The following is a 15,972-nucleotide window of genomic DNA, read 5'->3' as shown; positions in this document are numbered from 1 at the left end:
GTGGAGGATATATGCACATGAGATTTCATTTTCCAACCTATGCAATGTTTGTATGAAAAACGCATTAGGAAAATGATGGAATGATAATGGAAGTAGAGTGCAGGTTTGATCACAGCAATTGTAATTTGTCGATTGTACTTTTAAATTTGAAACGATTTACACTTTTTTGTTTGAAGTATGTTTCACGAGTATTTAAGAAAAAAATATGAAGAGCAGTTTATGCAGCACTCTTTTTAGGGAAATAAAATTAACTAGTTTGAGCTGGAGCCATATTAGCAGCCCTCAGGGCAAGGCAAAGTTAGGAAGAGAAGTTTAGAAAAAGTGCTCCGAGGCAGTCTAAATCATTTTTTTTTTTAGATGAACCTCCATTTTGTATAATTATAAAATTTAATGTAATAATAAGCTTACTGTTTGTGTGGAGAATATCTATGATCATCAGGGTAATGTTGTTGACATATTAGAAAATAGTTAACACCACAGCGGAACATAGAGATTTACGTGATTCGACAAATTGCCTACGTTCATGGAGTTGCAGAGGATTTTACTAGTTGAGGAATTTACATCAATCGATCACCTTGATTTACAAGAGGAATCCTCGCTCTCACTTCGTTGTTCTCTCTTCATCTCTCTCTTTTCTTCTCTCTCTACACCGAGATACACCGAAGAAACTTTACACCGAGATACACAGAAAAAGATAAACTTACAAGAGAAATAAACACAATTTCTCTTTTGTCACAAGTCACCAAGAAAAAGTCAAGTAAGAACAATCTTCTTCTTCTTTCTTCTTTCTTATTTCTTCACTGCAAGAAACTACCTCTTGCACTTTCTTTCTTTCTATCCTGAGGAAGTCTTCCTCTATCCCGAGGAAAACCGAAGAAGAACAAAGTGACTTCTAAAAACTAAATGAGAGCCACCTTGCAATACCTTTTATCATGAACAGGAAGGAACGAAGGAATGCTTCGCTTCGCAATAGAGGAACACAGAAGCGGTTAGCGCCTACGGTTCGCGAATCGACGCCAGACGGGAACGGTCCCGACTATTTTGCAATCGAAGCGAGAGATCGCAATGTTTCACGATCGGGTGAGTGGAAGCGGGGGTCAGACCGGGCTCCACTTCTAACAAATCTCCCACTTGGAGACCGGTACACATACTACAACATCTCCTTCCTCAAACTAATTTACTCCACCATGAATCCTTTACCTCTACAATACAAAGCCTCTGTTTTCACTCCAGAAGACCAACTGAAGCTATGCACAACTTCAATTTCTCAATAGTAACACCCTCAATCAACATATTAGCATGCTCCACATAGCTTTGCACCTCCAAGCAATTTCCTGGGCCACTCTTGTATCTTCTTACAACTCCCACTGCATGGGCAACATCATGTCTCTGCTGAAAGCCTTTTTCAACAAATATAGTCTTGTATCTCTTATTAACATCATGCTCAGTCTTCACCATATAAACCAACTTGTTGTGCAATGCCTTCTTCCCTGATGGAAGTTCTGTCAACTCTCACTTGCTCAAACTTTCATCTTGTAAGATTTCCTCATAGTTCTTTGGTTCTTCATCATCTGTCCGTGGAACAATAGGAATGGGTGCCTCGGACCCAATATCCTCTTCACTTTTATCATCAACATAACTATTAACTGTCAGCAACAGTGCATCATGTATTTCTTCATATGCCACATTTGCGCTATCATTCTCCATCTTCTTGAGATTCCTGCATTTCCTTCTTATGTGGCCAGCCTCGCCACAATTCCAACAGATTGTCTGTTGACCAGACTTTGATTTTTTATCTCCCTCTATTTGAGTTATTGTCTTGTCATCTCCCTCTGAAATCAACATTCAGTGTCGAACTTGTACTTGAGATCTCGCCAGAATCTTTTCTACGCACTTCCTCAGCCAAAATCAAATCACGAATAACATTTCAGTTTGGATTTAAATGCATAACTGCCAACTGAAATCCACACGACTTCCCAACTATTTGGCAACGATTCCAACAATATCAACGCACGTATCTCATCATCAAAATCAATTTCAACAAATGACATTTAATTTGTAATAGTATTGAAATCATTCAGGTGTTAAGCAAAAAAAACACCTTCCACCATATTCAAGTTGAATAACTTCTTCATCAAGTACACCTTGTTATTTGCCTATGACTTTTCATACATACCTGATAAGGCTGTCATAAGATCTGCAATCGTCCTTTCCTTAACTACGTTGTGTGCAACGGACCTCGACAGAGTCAATCGAATAACCCTCAGAATTTGTTGATCCAACAAATTTCATTCAGCCTCATCAATTCTTTCAGGTCTTTTCCCCAATAACGGAAGATGAAGTTTCTTTCCATAGAGATAATCCTCTATCTGCATTCTCCAATAATCAAAATATGTGCCATCAAACTTCTCGATCCCTGAAACCTTCACTTCACCTGCAGCCATCATTCCTCCTCAGATCCGAAACACCGCTCTGATATCAGTTGTTGTTGAGATATCAAAAACAGTAACACCACAGTGGAACACACATATTTACGTAGTTCAGCAAATTGCCTACATCCACGGAGTTGTAGAATATTTTATTACTTGAGGAATTTACACCAGTCGATCACCTCAAATTACAAGAAGAATCTCTCACTTCGTTGCTCTCTCTTATTCTCTCTCTTTTCTTCTCTCTCTACACCGAGATACACGGAAGAAGCTTTACACCGAGACATACCAAAGAAGATAAACTTACAAAAAAATAAACTCAATTTTTCTTCTGCTACAAGTCACCAAGAAGAAGCCAAGGAAGAACAATATTCTTCTTCTTTCTTCTTCCTTCACTGCAGAGAACTACCTCTTGCACTTTCCTTCCTTCTATTCTGAGAAAGCATTCCTCTATCCCGAGGAAAACCGAAGAACAATGTTACTTCTGAAAACTAAAGGAGAGCCACCTCGCGATACCTTTTATCAACAAGAAGGAACGAAGGGATGCTTCGCTTCGCAACGAAGGAAGGTGGGAGTGGTTGGTGCCTACGGTTCGCAAATCCACGCTAGGCAGGAACAATCGCGATCGAAGCGGGAGATCGTGATGTTTCATGATCGAGTGAGAGGAAGCGGGGGTCGGACAAGGCTCCACTTCTAACAGGTAATCCATAAATTGGTCTTGGTCTTCAATATTCTTACACTCATCGCATATAAAATGATGCTAAATCAAAATTTTTTTGTTTGGAGAAAGACTAACTAGACTTGGTTACTTAAAATAAATAATGTGCAAAAGGGAGGGATGAAAAGCTTCGCCTTCGAGAATTCTTTCATGGAGTTTATTTATAGATGACACACCACGAATAAATCTCCATCATCCGACATAAATCTCGATGTATGACATAGATCTCAAATGAACCTTTTGAGCAATAAATGTTCAAACTTTGATTAAAAGTTATCCATTGCTCTGATTTCAGCGAACTTATTGTCAAACTGACTTTCTCAACGAGACAGACGCAATGATATCAACATTGATCCAATCTCAACTAAATTGATCCTCAATCAAGCTATTAAATCATTTTTGAAAGCTTTCTAGACACAATTGTAAGCTCAAACAGATGTAGAATTGAACTAGTTTATAATCAAATAGAACGTCTCGACAGGATGACTCCAAGAAGCCCAAGCTCGCTCAATTTTTACATTATTAAGGCACTCAAATGTCTCTCAAATGTCATTTGCTCGATGGAAGCTCTTTGGACCGTTCGATCAAAGTGGTTCATATTCCTGCATAAATTGCATCCAGAATATGATAAATAGAGCCTCACCACTCTCATGAGGAAGAATGAGAGCTTGAAGCTTTAGAAAGAACTTGAAGTTTTGAGAAGAGACTTAATTCCAAGCACCACTCTTGCCGCAGTCGACCACCGCCGTCTGCCACCGTCGACCACTGCCAATCTCTATCGACCATCGCTAACCGTCTTCGATCAACGCTAACCACCGTCGACCACCAGCGACCGAACGCCGACAATCGTTATCGGTCGTCTCTAGTTGACATTGTAATTTGAAAAATATAGTAACCATTTGCCACCATAGGACAAATGATTGCAACTGTAATCATTTTTTATAGAGAAACTCTTCAGTTGGGTTAGTCTCCATGATTTATCCCTTTTTGAGTTTTCTACGTAATAACTCCTAATGTCATTATTAGTTGTTTTCTATTTTCTGAGTGAGTGTTGAACCATGCTAAGACGATAATCCACTACTCCAATGTCGCGAAATTTCTAGCATCACATCAATAAAGAACTTGCACTAAACACTTTCAAATAAATATGAAGAAGTATAATAGAACTTAGAGAGATTTGGTTTGAAAGAAAAGAGAAAAATGTTCGAGAAAACTAAAATTTTTATAAACTCAAAATCACAAAAAAAAAATATAACCCTCAAACTCACACAAACACTATTTAGAAGCTCAAAAAATCTTTCTACATATTTGATTCATAACCAATAAAATTACATAGTATTTATATAAGTTTAGATGTCATCGACACCACACATTATTCAATAATTAAATAAATCTCAACCATTCATTTTTCACCTATCACATCTTCTACACATATGCATCACATATCTCATCTAATACTGACTTTTCATCAAATCAACTTTAAAATAAGTTTAATTATTCAAAACAAGTTATTTCTTACATGAAATAAGTTTATTTCTAACTCCCCCCATTAAACTTGATTTATAACTCCATGAATATTGTGGAACTTCACAAACATTTCCTACTTTAGCGGCTTAGTAAAGATATCTATCACTTGACTTTGAGACATCACGTACTTCAACTCAACTTCTTTTCATGCAACATATTCTCTTTTATAATGATAATGGGTGTCAGTGTGCATGCTTATATTATGAAAAATGAGATTTTTTTTATCAATACAAATGATAATTTATTGTCAATATGTATCTCAATGAGCACTTCTTGTGGAAATTATAATTCTTTTAATAAATTCCTTAGCTAAAATGCATGACAAACCCATGAAGTAGCTGTAACATATTTAGCTTCACTAGTTGAGTGAAACAATATGATTTTTCTTTGATACCTAGGTGAAGGCAGTATCTTAAATAAAAAACATAAATTCAGTGGTACTCTTTCTATCATCGAAATCTCCACCCTAGTTGCTATCATATATATCCTATACTTTTATATATTTTTTTTTATAAAAAGAGTAAAGCAATCCATAGTTTAATGTACTTTAATTCATCGAAGCATTCTCTTAGCTTATTTGTAACGACTGATTACTCCAACTGCATAAGTAATATTTGTCCATATAAAAATCAAGTAGGTTAGAGTTCTCCAACGAAGCTTTTATAAGGAGTTAGATCCACCTTTTTTTTTATCATTTTTGGATAAATTGGCCTCATATTTTGTTGGTATTCCAAAAGGACAAGCATTATCCATTTTAAACTTTTTAAGTGCTTATGTAGTATAATCTTCTTAAGCGATAAAAATGTATGTATCTTCTCTCCTTATTTTATTGTCATGAGTGTAAGTCATGTGTAAATATGGAAGTTTAGATATTAAACATGTAAATAAGTAAGAATTGTGTTACATACATAAATATTCCTAGATTCAAATGAAGTTTTTTTTTATGATATTAAATATTTTTTTTGATATTTTTATATAATATTTAAATCGTAGATTTTTTTTTAAATTAATATTAAATATTTAAAATATTTAAATATACATCACTTAATTTCTATTTATTTATTTCATTTTATAGATTTAATACATAAATTTTAATTTATTGTATGTATGTAAATGTATATGTCATTTTTCTGAAGGTTAAAATAATAATTTTTTCATATGATATTATCAATTAAGGATTTATGTGATATAAATTAAAAATAAAGTTTAAATATGTAAATACATTGCACTTCGTGGTATGTACGCAAACGCCGCTGGATTATTTGGATCACGAGTCTAGAGAATTCTAGCAGTCGTATTTGACGGCGTCATGCGAGCTTGGCCTTCCCCGAAATTCATCCCACAATCGGGTCACCGACGTTTCGTAATACCGCCGCAATTATTTTGCCGGTATGACCGGTCACCAAACAATCCAAGGCGACATGCCGCTTCTAAAGCGGCCTTACTCTTTTGACGGTAATCTGACCGCATGAGTAATGTTAGGGTTGAAGGTCGGCCAATAATACTATAAATAGTACCCAAAAGGGGGAGGGGTATCTTGTCCGCTGCTCACTTTGATATAATATTGTTCTAGCTCTCAGGCTCTTGTTCCTCTCAAGGTCTGTACCTCCTCCTTTTTCTTTATCTGGATTTTTTTTCCTTTTGGTTTTCATCAATTTTGTTAGTTGTTTTCTGGTTTTAATTATTCGGTTTCGACCATACGATTTAAAGGTGAATCTGTTAAGTTTTGTTGAAGTAGAAACTTTATATTATTGAGCTTTGATCTATATTTATGTACGGTTTGATCTAGATCGAGATAACTGAAGGGGTGGTACATAATGATCTGGCACAAGTAGATCAACTTTTTGTTTTTGTTTGTGTCTGCTTAGGATGTTATTTTATCTGTTATATCTTAAAAGACCTCGGTTACTTTTGATTTTTATACCCAGATCTTCATGCTCTATTGAATTTCGGTGTTATTATAAAATCTTATTTATTGAGGTTTTTATTTCAATAATTTTGCTCTCTGATCAGACTTTGCATCTAATTTCTGAGTTTTTTTTTTTATTTTACTTGGTTGCGTTGGATTCGCGTTGGATTCGTTGGTACTTTCTCTTAGATCTATTAAATCTTGTTCTGTTGAACTCACAGAGGTTTGATCCTATTGTTACAGATGCAGATCTTCGTGAAGACTCTTACTGGCAAGAGCTACTCCCTTTGATATAGTTTTGTTCTAGCTCTGAGACTCTTGTTCCTCTCAAGATGCAGATCTTCGTGAAGACTCTTACTGGCAAGACGATCACCCTCGAGGTGGAAAGCTCTGATACCATCGACAACGTTAAGGCCAAAATCCAGGACAAGGAGGGTATCCCACCGGATCAGCAAAGGTTGATTTTTGCTGGCAAGCAGCTTGAGGATGGTCGCACCCTTGCCGACTACAACATTCAGAAGGAGTCAACCCTGAATCTTATTCTCCGTCTCGTCTGCGGGGAGGGATGCAAATCTTTGTTAAGACTCTTACCGGCAAGACTATCACCCTCGAGGTGGAAAGCTCTGACACCATCGACAACGTCGTCTGTGGGGAGGGATGAAAATCTTTGTTAAGTCTCTTACCGGCAAGACTATCACCCTTGAGGTGGAAAGTTCTGACACCATCGACAACGTGAATGCAAAGATCCAGGATAAGGAAGGCATTCCTCCAGATCAACAGAGACTGATCTTTGCTGGCAAGCAGCTGGAGGATGGTCGCACCCTTGCTGATTACAACATACAGAAGGAGTCCACTCTCCATCTTGTCCTCCGCCTGAGGGGTGGGATGCAGATCTTCGTGAAGACTCTCACCGGTAAGACTATCACCCTAGAGGTTGAAAGCTCAGACACCATCGACGACGTGAAGGCCAAAATTCAGGATAAAGAGGGCATCCCTCCCGATCAGCAAAGGTTGATCTTCGCCGGCAAGCAGCTGGAGGATGGTCGTACCCTTGCAGACTACAACATCCAGAAGGAGTCCACACTCCACCTTGTTCTACGTCTGAGGGGAGGGATGCAGATCTTCGTGAAGACTCTTACTGGGAAGACCATTACCTTGGAGGTTGAGAGCTCGGACACCATCGATAACGTGAAAGCCAAGATCCAAGACAAGGAGGGCATCCCTCCGGACCAGCAGAGGCTTATCTTTGCCGGAAAGCAACTTGAGGATGGGCGCACTCTGGCGGACTACAACATCCAGAAGGAGTCCACTCTTCACCTAGTCCTCCGCCTTCGTGGTGGGATGCAGATATTTGTGAAAACTCTTACTGAAAAAACTATTACCTTGGAGGTGGAGAGCTCGGACACAATTGACAACATGAAGGTAAAGATCTAAGACAAGGAAGGGATTCCACAGGACCAGCAGAGGCTTATCTTTGTCGATAAGCAGCTTGAGGATGGTCGCACCCTTGCAGACTCTAATATCCAGAAGGAGTCCACACTCCACCTCGTTCTCCGCCTTCGTGGGGGGTTGTGATTGCTGCTTTCGTAGTCATCGTTTGCTGAGCCCTGTTCGTGGGTGGTTGCCGTCTAAGTCATGGAAGCCCTAGTTTGATTTGCTTGAACTATCTTAGTTTCGCTTGTGTTTATTTTAGTCCGCGTCTGTTGAATTTATATGTCGTCTGTGTCGTGACCGTGAACGCTTTATGCAGTATCCTTACTATTTATCCATGTTCTGTTTAATTAATCTACATGTAATGTTTTGTGTTCGTAATGCTATGTCTGTCAACTTTGCTTTAACTTGAAATTCTTTGGATGTTTATATGGTTTGTGAATTTCCTAGCTATGTTCTGTAGAAGAGAGCTGCTTTGTTGGATTATGTTGCAGCTGTTACGCTTTAACAGTCGCGGGGTCTTTGCTGCCCTTTTAATTGTTTTGGGCTTCGATTATGTTGCAGCTGTAACCAGAGGGAATCAAGACGAGGGAATTGTGATTTGTTAAAAACATTTAATTTTGAACATTCCTTGTTTTCCTTGAAAATTCTCTTTCCGTTACTCCACGAATACTACCATTACGAAATCTCTTATTCCTGTGAATCACAGCCCTTCTTCCTAACTTTTCACATCGTCAATTTTAGGGTCGGTTTGGGACCATGGCATGGGAGGGTCGCTGCTTGAGGCCGCGAACTTTTGTCGTGTGGCGGGGCGTCTCACTTGATTTGGGTAAAAAGCAGGCTGCGGGATCTATCCCGCGGCACAACTTTCTCGTTCGGCTTCTTAGCATTACCCCCCCTCGTTCGTTCGGCTTGTGCTCCTTCGCTCGACTCCGGCTTGCGCCCTCCCTCACTGTCGACTCTGTCCCGCTCAACTCCGGTATTCTCTCCCCCCTACCTCTTCTTGCTCCCTCGCTCGCTCCCTCCCTGTCGCTCCCTCCCTCGCTCTCAAGATCAACTTCTAGAGTTGGTGAGAACCTTAATTTAGCTTTGCAGCTAAGGAAGTTCACTTTTAATGAACTTAAATGTGCCACAAGAAACTTCAGACCAGAAAGCCTTCTAGGAGAGGGAGGATTGACCGTGTTTCAAAGGTTGGATTGAAGATAGTGGAATTGCTCCTGTGAAACCTGGTCTAGATAACTTTCAAGGTTCTTGCTTCTTCTCTATTTCTTTCTTTATATTTTTTTTTCATCGTTCCCAAGCTTCTACTGTTGATCTCCATCATTTTTTATTAGAGAAAAGTGTAGCCCTTGGATTAGAACATGCTCTTCTCCTCTATTTTTCAAAATTTTCTAACTTGCTCGGTGATTTGTGAAATGCTGATTTGTATTGAAATCCTTTATTTTGCTTGATTTGAATGCTGTGTATTGAAATGCTGCTTGATAATGGAGGCATTAATCTGATATTCCGTGTTAATTCATATTTGACGCTTCACTCTTCAAAGAAAAATCATAAGTTTATGGGTTTGTGGCATTTTTTTCAATGGCTTTCCCCATTTTTGTAAAAGAGTTTTCAATGGGAGGTGGTTCTGCTTGAATTTAATTTTGTAAGAGCTTCGATGGCCCATGTACTTGCAAGTAATCTTTGCATTCCTTGCACCAGTGGTGGGCATGGTTGATGTTTTTGCTTGTAGATTGAACACAATGCCAAGCTTTAAAGAAAATTATTATTTAAATGATGCTATGGGGTCTACTTCTCCTTGTCATCAACTGCAATTCTTATTTGCATTCCTTGCATCAGTGGTGGGAATGGAATCGTTGGTGTTTTCCTGAAATTTGAAGTGTCGATTAATTAGCCTTCCTGCAGCTGGGATTAATCGTTGCCTCTAATCATAACTTTTCTATAACTTTAAACAACTATTTGGCGCATTAAAAGTATATGGTAATTTGTAATTTATGGAAGTTGTGCTCTGTCTTAATTTTTCTTTTTAAAATTTTATATTTGATACTATGTTTTAGTGCATAATTCGAGTGATGTACTATTCTATTTTATACTAAGAATATTTGATTGTCATTTCCTCTACTTTTGAGATTAGACATCTGAATTTGTTTTGAAGTTAAATTTAGGGGTAAAATGGTCATTTTGTCAGAAACAGCTGCCCCAAAACTGTTTTCACACAGTTGCACCCAACAAACAGCCAAATTTTTTGCAGCAGCTTTCTGGGGCAATGCATCTACAACTGAAAAGCTGCAGCTGCGCCAATGAGAGTGTTAGTATAATCACTTAAATTCTTAACTCTTCATAACTACATTATATTTCCCCATTATTTTTACTTGCTCAATAATTTCAATCGGCTTAAAAAGTTTTCCAAATAAAATAAAGTTTCAATTTGATCTTAATTATGAATTTATAACCTTTGAACTTCATCTATCTTTTTTTTTTCCCTCTCTTTCTAATTCCTAATACTTATCATTTTATTCGTAGGAGAGGAAGAGCCTTCCCAAAATCGATCTGAACTCCGTATGTTAAAATCTCCATTCCTCTACAAGCAGCATTCTATGGATTCGGCACGGAGAGTTGGATGCGTCTTTTTGGGGATTCTATGCGAAGCCAAAGAATTTTTCTTTTTCGCTTCCTGGTATGTATTTGTAATTAATTTTTCCTGAATGCATTCTCTCTACATTCTATCGGCTTCAACCTTCTCGTAAGTTCATTTCCCGACAGATAATTCTACCGCAAACCATACTAGTCGCCCTTCCTGATGAAGTCATTTTTTTTATTTCTTCCGGATTCTTTCTATTTTTTGTGTCATGAATATATTGATAAAACTTTATATCATTGCTTTTTTCTGTGAATGAACAAAATTGATTGATTTTTGTCTAGCTTGTTGAACTCTAGTAATTAAAATGAATTTTAAATATTGAGTTCATGTAAAATATTTCTGTACGTTAGAAATTCGGCTTCATGAATCTCGGGGAGATCCAATAGATAAAAGGATAAAGAGTATGGCTATGGATTGCGTAAGATCAAAGGGCCTATAGATTGAAGATCAAAAGTTCACTAGGAAAATTCCAAAATACCTACTTGATTGACAACTCCACTTAATCGGGATTAGAGGTCGACAGTGCAGGCCATCCGAACTCAAGGACTAAGGACAATCGAGCTGAGCAGAGATTTTGACCTATATCTTGCCACATCTTGGCTTAAGGAAAAAGTTTGACATTAAAAATTATCTCACGGACGCACTTGAGATTCCTCAACAAGTCCCTAGAACTGGTCGTAACATAATCAAGATCTCATATTGTGAAAGAGTGAGCAATATATTAGATTACAGTGATTCACCCTCTGACCGATAATTTAGTCTTGCTCTGCGGACAAGTTTCTCATATGAGGATCAATAGCCGGCAACTAGAGTAAAATATTTTAAGCTGATCGAGTTAAATCTGACTGATCAGAATGCCATCCATCAAAGGTCGACTAAAAATCTCGATTTGGCACAGCATAATCAAACAAACAGATCTCGTTGAACTAGGAGCTACCAATTTCAACCGATTGAGTCATAAGAAACAGAGTCGATGGCTTATGCATGTGAAATATCAAATATATCCGGTAATATCTCATTAAAACAAGGGCATTTATAAAGAGGGGATCATTTCGTGAGAAATGACTAATCAAATCATTCATATTGTTGTTCATTATTATGCATGTCCCTCTCTGTCTATCACTCTCTTTTCTGCCTTATTTTCTATTCACTGAGCGTGATTTATGGACAAATCAGGATTCAAAATCTAAAAATGTGTGGTGAGCATAGATCATGTTACAAACAAAAAAAAGAGTAACACAGAAGAAATCCTGATAGAGACACTTGCAATATGAAGTGCACTAGAGAGTTTATGCATAAGCAAATTTAGGAGCCGAAAGACCAAATTATGGATGTCTTTAGGGAGGCATTGGCTCGAGGAACGAAGCAGAACCCCTGAGTAAGAAGGTCGACACCTAACGGCAGAAGGGCACTCTTGCTTGTGGAAAGGGGATGAGATTCTCAGTACTTCGATAGTGCTAGGTTAATACTAATAGATAGACAACAGTTTGAGTGTACCGAGGCGCGTTGCTAGTCAGAGAATGCATTTTCTCAACAGATTTCTCAAGTTGAACTCTCAAAGATATTTTAAATTTATACTCTGTAATCTAATAAGGATCAGACTGATTTAACCGGTCACATAGCCTCTTTCAAGTCGACTGCCTGCTTATTGAAGATCACAAATGCATTAAAGTGCCTCCTGTTCTTCACCAGGATGAGAGTAGACGCTCAAATGGTTCGATGAATTGCTATCAAGGGTGATCACCTCATTCACTAATTTCAAAAAGATGTTTGTGGCACAATTTGTCAATGTCCAGAACCCCCAAAAGAGTTCACAAGCCCTCTTGTAGATATGACGGGCAGCATGAGTCTTTGCTCGTTCATTACTCGATTTCTTAAGGAGATGTTGGAAGTGCGAAATCTGAAAACCACAATAGCACGCACCGCCCTTACCCAAGAGCTGAAGGAAGGTCTGTTTCGATGTGCTCTTCTGGTTTGCAACGATCGAAGACCCTGGCGGAGTTGCTAGAGTTGGCCAATAATTACATATCGGCTGAAGAGTACAATACCAACCTTGCTTTTTCCAGAGTTCCACCCTTTGTTTGCGGAAGAGGACCTCAGGGATGAGAGGAGAGCAAGGGATTGTTCATGTCTTTTCACTCCTTGTGCTATGAAGACAATCGACCAACCAGGGACCCCGGACGAGCCGACAAACCCTACAAACATGGTAGTTAGGCCAGTTACCTTGGCAAACATTTGACCTGGTATAATGTGCAATCTTTGTTGCACTATGAAGTGATTGAGACTATCTTGTTGAGTGTATTCATGGTCGAGATAGTTGAGGTTATTCAAAAGAAGAATTGCTTCAAGAAAGCACCCCCGATGAAGGCTAGAGCCTATCTCCAGTACCCAAGGAAGTATTGTGCATACCATCAGGATTATGATAATGATACGGAGGATTGTCGACACCTAAAGTATGATCGAGGAGCTAATTTGAGCCAACAAGTTAAATGAGTTTGACAACAAGGGAATGCTCCAGTAGAGGAGATCTCGAATGAGTCGGTCCATGAGCATGTCTTTCAAATTGTTGGTATAGTCGCAACCATATTTGGAGGAGCTAGAGAATCTTCTCACTAGGCCAGCCTCAAGAAGCTTAGGTCGGAAGAGATGTGCGTGGCCGCTTTCGCCCAAAAATTAAGCTTACAAACCCCTATTACCTTCATTGACACAGATTTCCCCTCAAACGAAATCCTTATAATGATGTCATAGTCATTATCGCCTTGATAGACAACTACCAAATTGATAGTATCCTGATAGGCTTGAAGATTCTATTCAGGTCAGTGTACGTCAAGATAGGCCTGAAGAATGACCAACTAACAATAGTTGTTAGACTGCTTTTAGGTTTCTTTGGCAAGAGAAAAAGCTTTGGGAACAATAGCCCTGTCGTTCACCTGGGGAGAAGAGGAAACACAATTCACTAACATGGAGGACATCTTGTTATACTTGGTAGTTGATTCACCACCAACCTATAACACAATTTTCGGTCAACCACTGCTCAACAATTTCAAAATTGTCACTTCAACGTCGTTCAGGGTAACCTGAAGCAGTCTCAGACCTGCTACCTTGTGGTGGTTGGAAGTGTGGAAGAGAAGCAACTCCACCTTTAGAACCTAACTGAAAGGGGCCTTCAGACCAGCAAGACCACTCTTGAAATTCCCGTGATCGAAGGCGAACAGGGTAAGTCTTTTTTGATAAGTGAAAATTTTGGCGCGGATTGAAAAATTTGTTGATTCAGGTCCCTTTGGATGAGCAAGGTATTTTCACTAGGCCAGCTACAGAAACGCCTGGGACACCAATCAACGTTTCTTGCCATTGATTGAATGTAATATTTGACGCCTTACTAATGAAACATAAGATGAGGTCTTTGGCTCTTACCTTGGCCAAATCGATCCATGAGGAGGTGCAACAGCTGTTAGAGGCAAGATACGTTCGAGAGGTGCATTATCTGGCTTGGGTATCAAACTTGGTGATTTTGTAAAAAGTTAACGACAAGTGGAAGACATGCGTCAACTTCAAAAACCTGAACTCTGCGTGTCCGAAGAATAGCTACCTATTGCCGAAAATCGATGCACTGGTGGACTTAGCCATCAACCATTCAGTAATGAGCATCTTGGATTCCTTCTCCGGATGCCACAAGATAAAAATGCATTCAGCCGACACAGAAAATACTATTTTCATAATGAGCGAGGGAGTGTTTTGTTATGATGCAAAAAGTTAAAAATGCTGGTGCTAATTACCATTGGATAATGGATGTAATATTTAAAAAAATATATTAAAATGTATGTAAATGATGTACGCTTGTTAAAAGTAAAATGATCGAACAACACATAATAAATTTAAATGCATCTCCACCACCCCTCTAGAGCCCCAAGCCGGACTTGAGGCCATCAACTCGGTTCTAGTTAGAGAGGGGCTCGAGAAATACTTCTTAGTTTACTACGACAGTCTAGTCCTCCGAGGTGGCGAACTCAGGTACCCCATCTTGTAAAAATTAATTTTTGTTCTTTTTGTATTCACTCGCAGATTGTGTTGTACTTTTGAACGCATCCTATATGTATTATCATCAATCACTTACTCAAATATTCAAATCCATCATTACTTGACTATTACACTTTGGTTAGCTTCTCAAGTGGGTGGTGTAGCTCAACACGTTTGATATCTTCTATGAATCTCAGACCGCAATCTAAACGCGGGTCATAGTCTATTTCTTGGCAGACTTCTCTGAACCAAGCAAATCAAGCGAAGGAACATCAACCGAAAGTCAGATCTGGATGTTGTATGTTGACTAAGCTTCAAGCCAACCAGGGGCAGGACTCAGTTTCACTATGACCATTTTGATCGAGGAGCATGTTTACCACTCGATTGAAGTAACCAACAATCAGACCAAATATGAAGCCTTAATTGTCGAGCAACGACTTTCTTATGAGATAAGCGCTCAGTTTTTCTTAGTGAAATTTGACTAACAAGTGTTGGTGAATCAAGTCAGAGATGACATGATGATTAGATATTTGAACCAAACAACAACTGAGATCGAGAACTTTGAATATTTTAAAATTGAGCACATCTCCCAAGAGGAGAACCAACAACTGACTTTCTATCCAAGTGTATCTGCTTTTGAGAGGGGAAACCTTAAATACTGGTTTGGCCGACCATTGAAGAATAAAAAACAATGGAAGTGGAGATTGGAGAACCAAAAAGTTGAATGGGTCGCTACATAGCAATACCTCGAAATCGGGATGGTATCAGAAGACGTCGACTCGATAAAGTTCAAAATTAAGATTGCACAGTATCTCCCGATCGATGTAAAACTTTTCCAAAGGTCAGTCAGGTGCATTAGAGAAGAGGAGACGTAAGTTGTCTTCTGAGATATATAATATGGGGAGTGCAGAACCCACTCAGGAGGAAAAGTTTTGGTGCACAGTGTACAACAACAAGACTACTTCTGGCCGACACTATAGAAAGATGTTGAAGTGTTCTCTAGACAATGGGAAGAATGGTAGAAGTATGCAACACTACAACACGAGTCAGCTCACATGCTTCAGACGATTGCCAGTCCTTGGCTTTTCGTTGTTTGGGGATTAGAAATGCGAGGTCAGCTCAAGTTTCTTCTTGTTGTTGTAGATTATTTCTCCAAGTGGATCAAAGCTAAGGCGCTCGCTCGGATTACCACGAAAATTTTTTTAAACTTTATTTGAACAAATTTATCTGTCACTATAGGCACCAAGGATTAAGGGACTTTTGTCGAAGCAAAGGGATTAGCCTGAAGTTTGAATCAACA

The 15,972-nt window shown here is 38.8% G+C and overlaps 1 long non-coding RNA gene and 1 pseudogene across 1 annotated transcript; both read left to right on the top strand.

The window, feature by feature from the left end:
- The first annotated feature begins 6,865 nt into the window (after positions 1 to 6,865).
- On the top strand, positions 6,866 to 8,421 carry LOC110022870 (annotated as a pseudogene).
- A 388-nt stretch (positions 8,422 to 8,809) lies between these two features.
- Positions 8,810 to 10,801, top strand: LOC110022943. The gene is made up of 3 exons (XR_002293830.1): positions 8,810 to 9,261; positions 10,180 to 10,322; positions 10,538 to 10,801. It is a non-coding gene; the product is annotated as an uncharacterized LOC110022943 (long non-coding RNA).
- The last annotated feature ends 5,171 nt before the right edge of the window (positions 10,802 to 15,972 follow it).

This window comes from Phalaenopsis equestris, unplaced genomic scaffold, assembly GCF_001263595.1.
Source record: "Phalaenopsis equestris unplaced genomic scaffold, ASM126359v1 Scaffold000002, whole genome shotgun sequence".
Classification (NCBI taxonomy): domain Eukaryota; kingdom Viridiplantae; phylum Streptophyta; class Magnoliopsida; order Asparagales; family Orchidaceae; genus Phalaenopsis; species Phalaenopsis equestris.
Note: the sequence above shows the minus strand (reverse complement) of the source record. Positions and strands in the feature narration are given on the sequence as shown.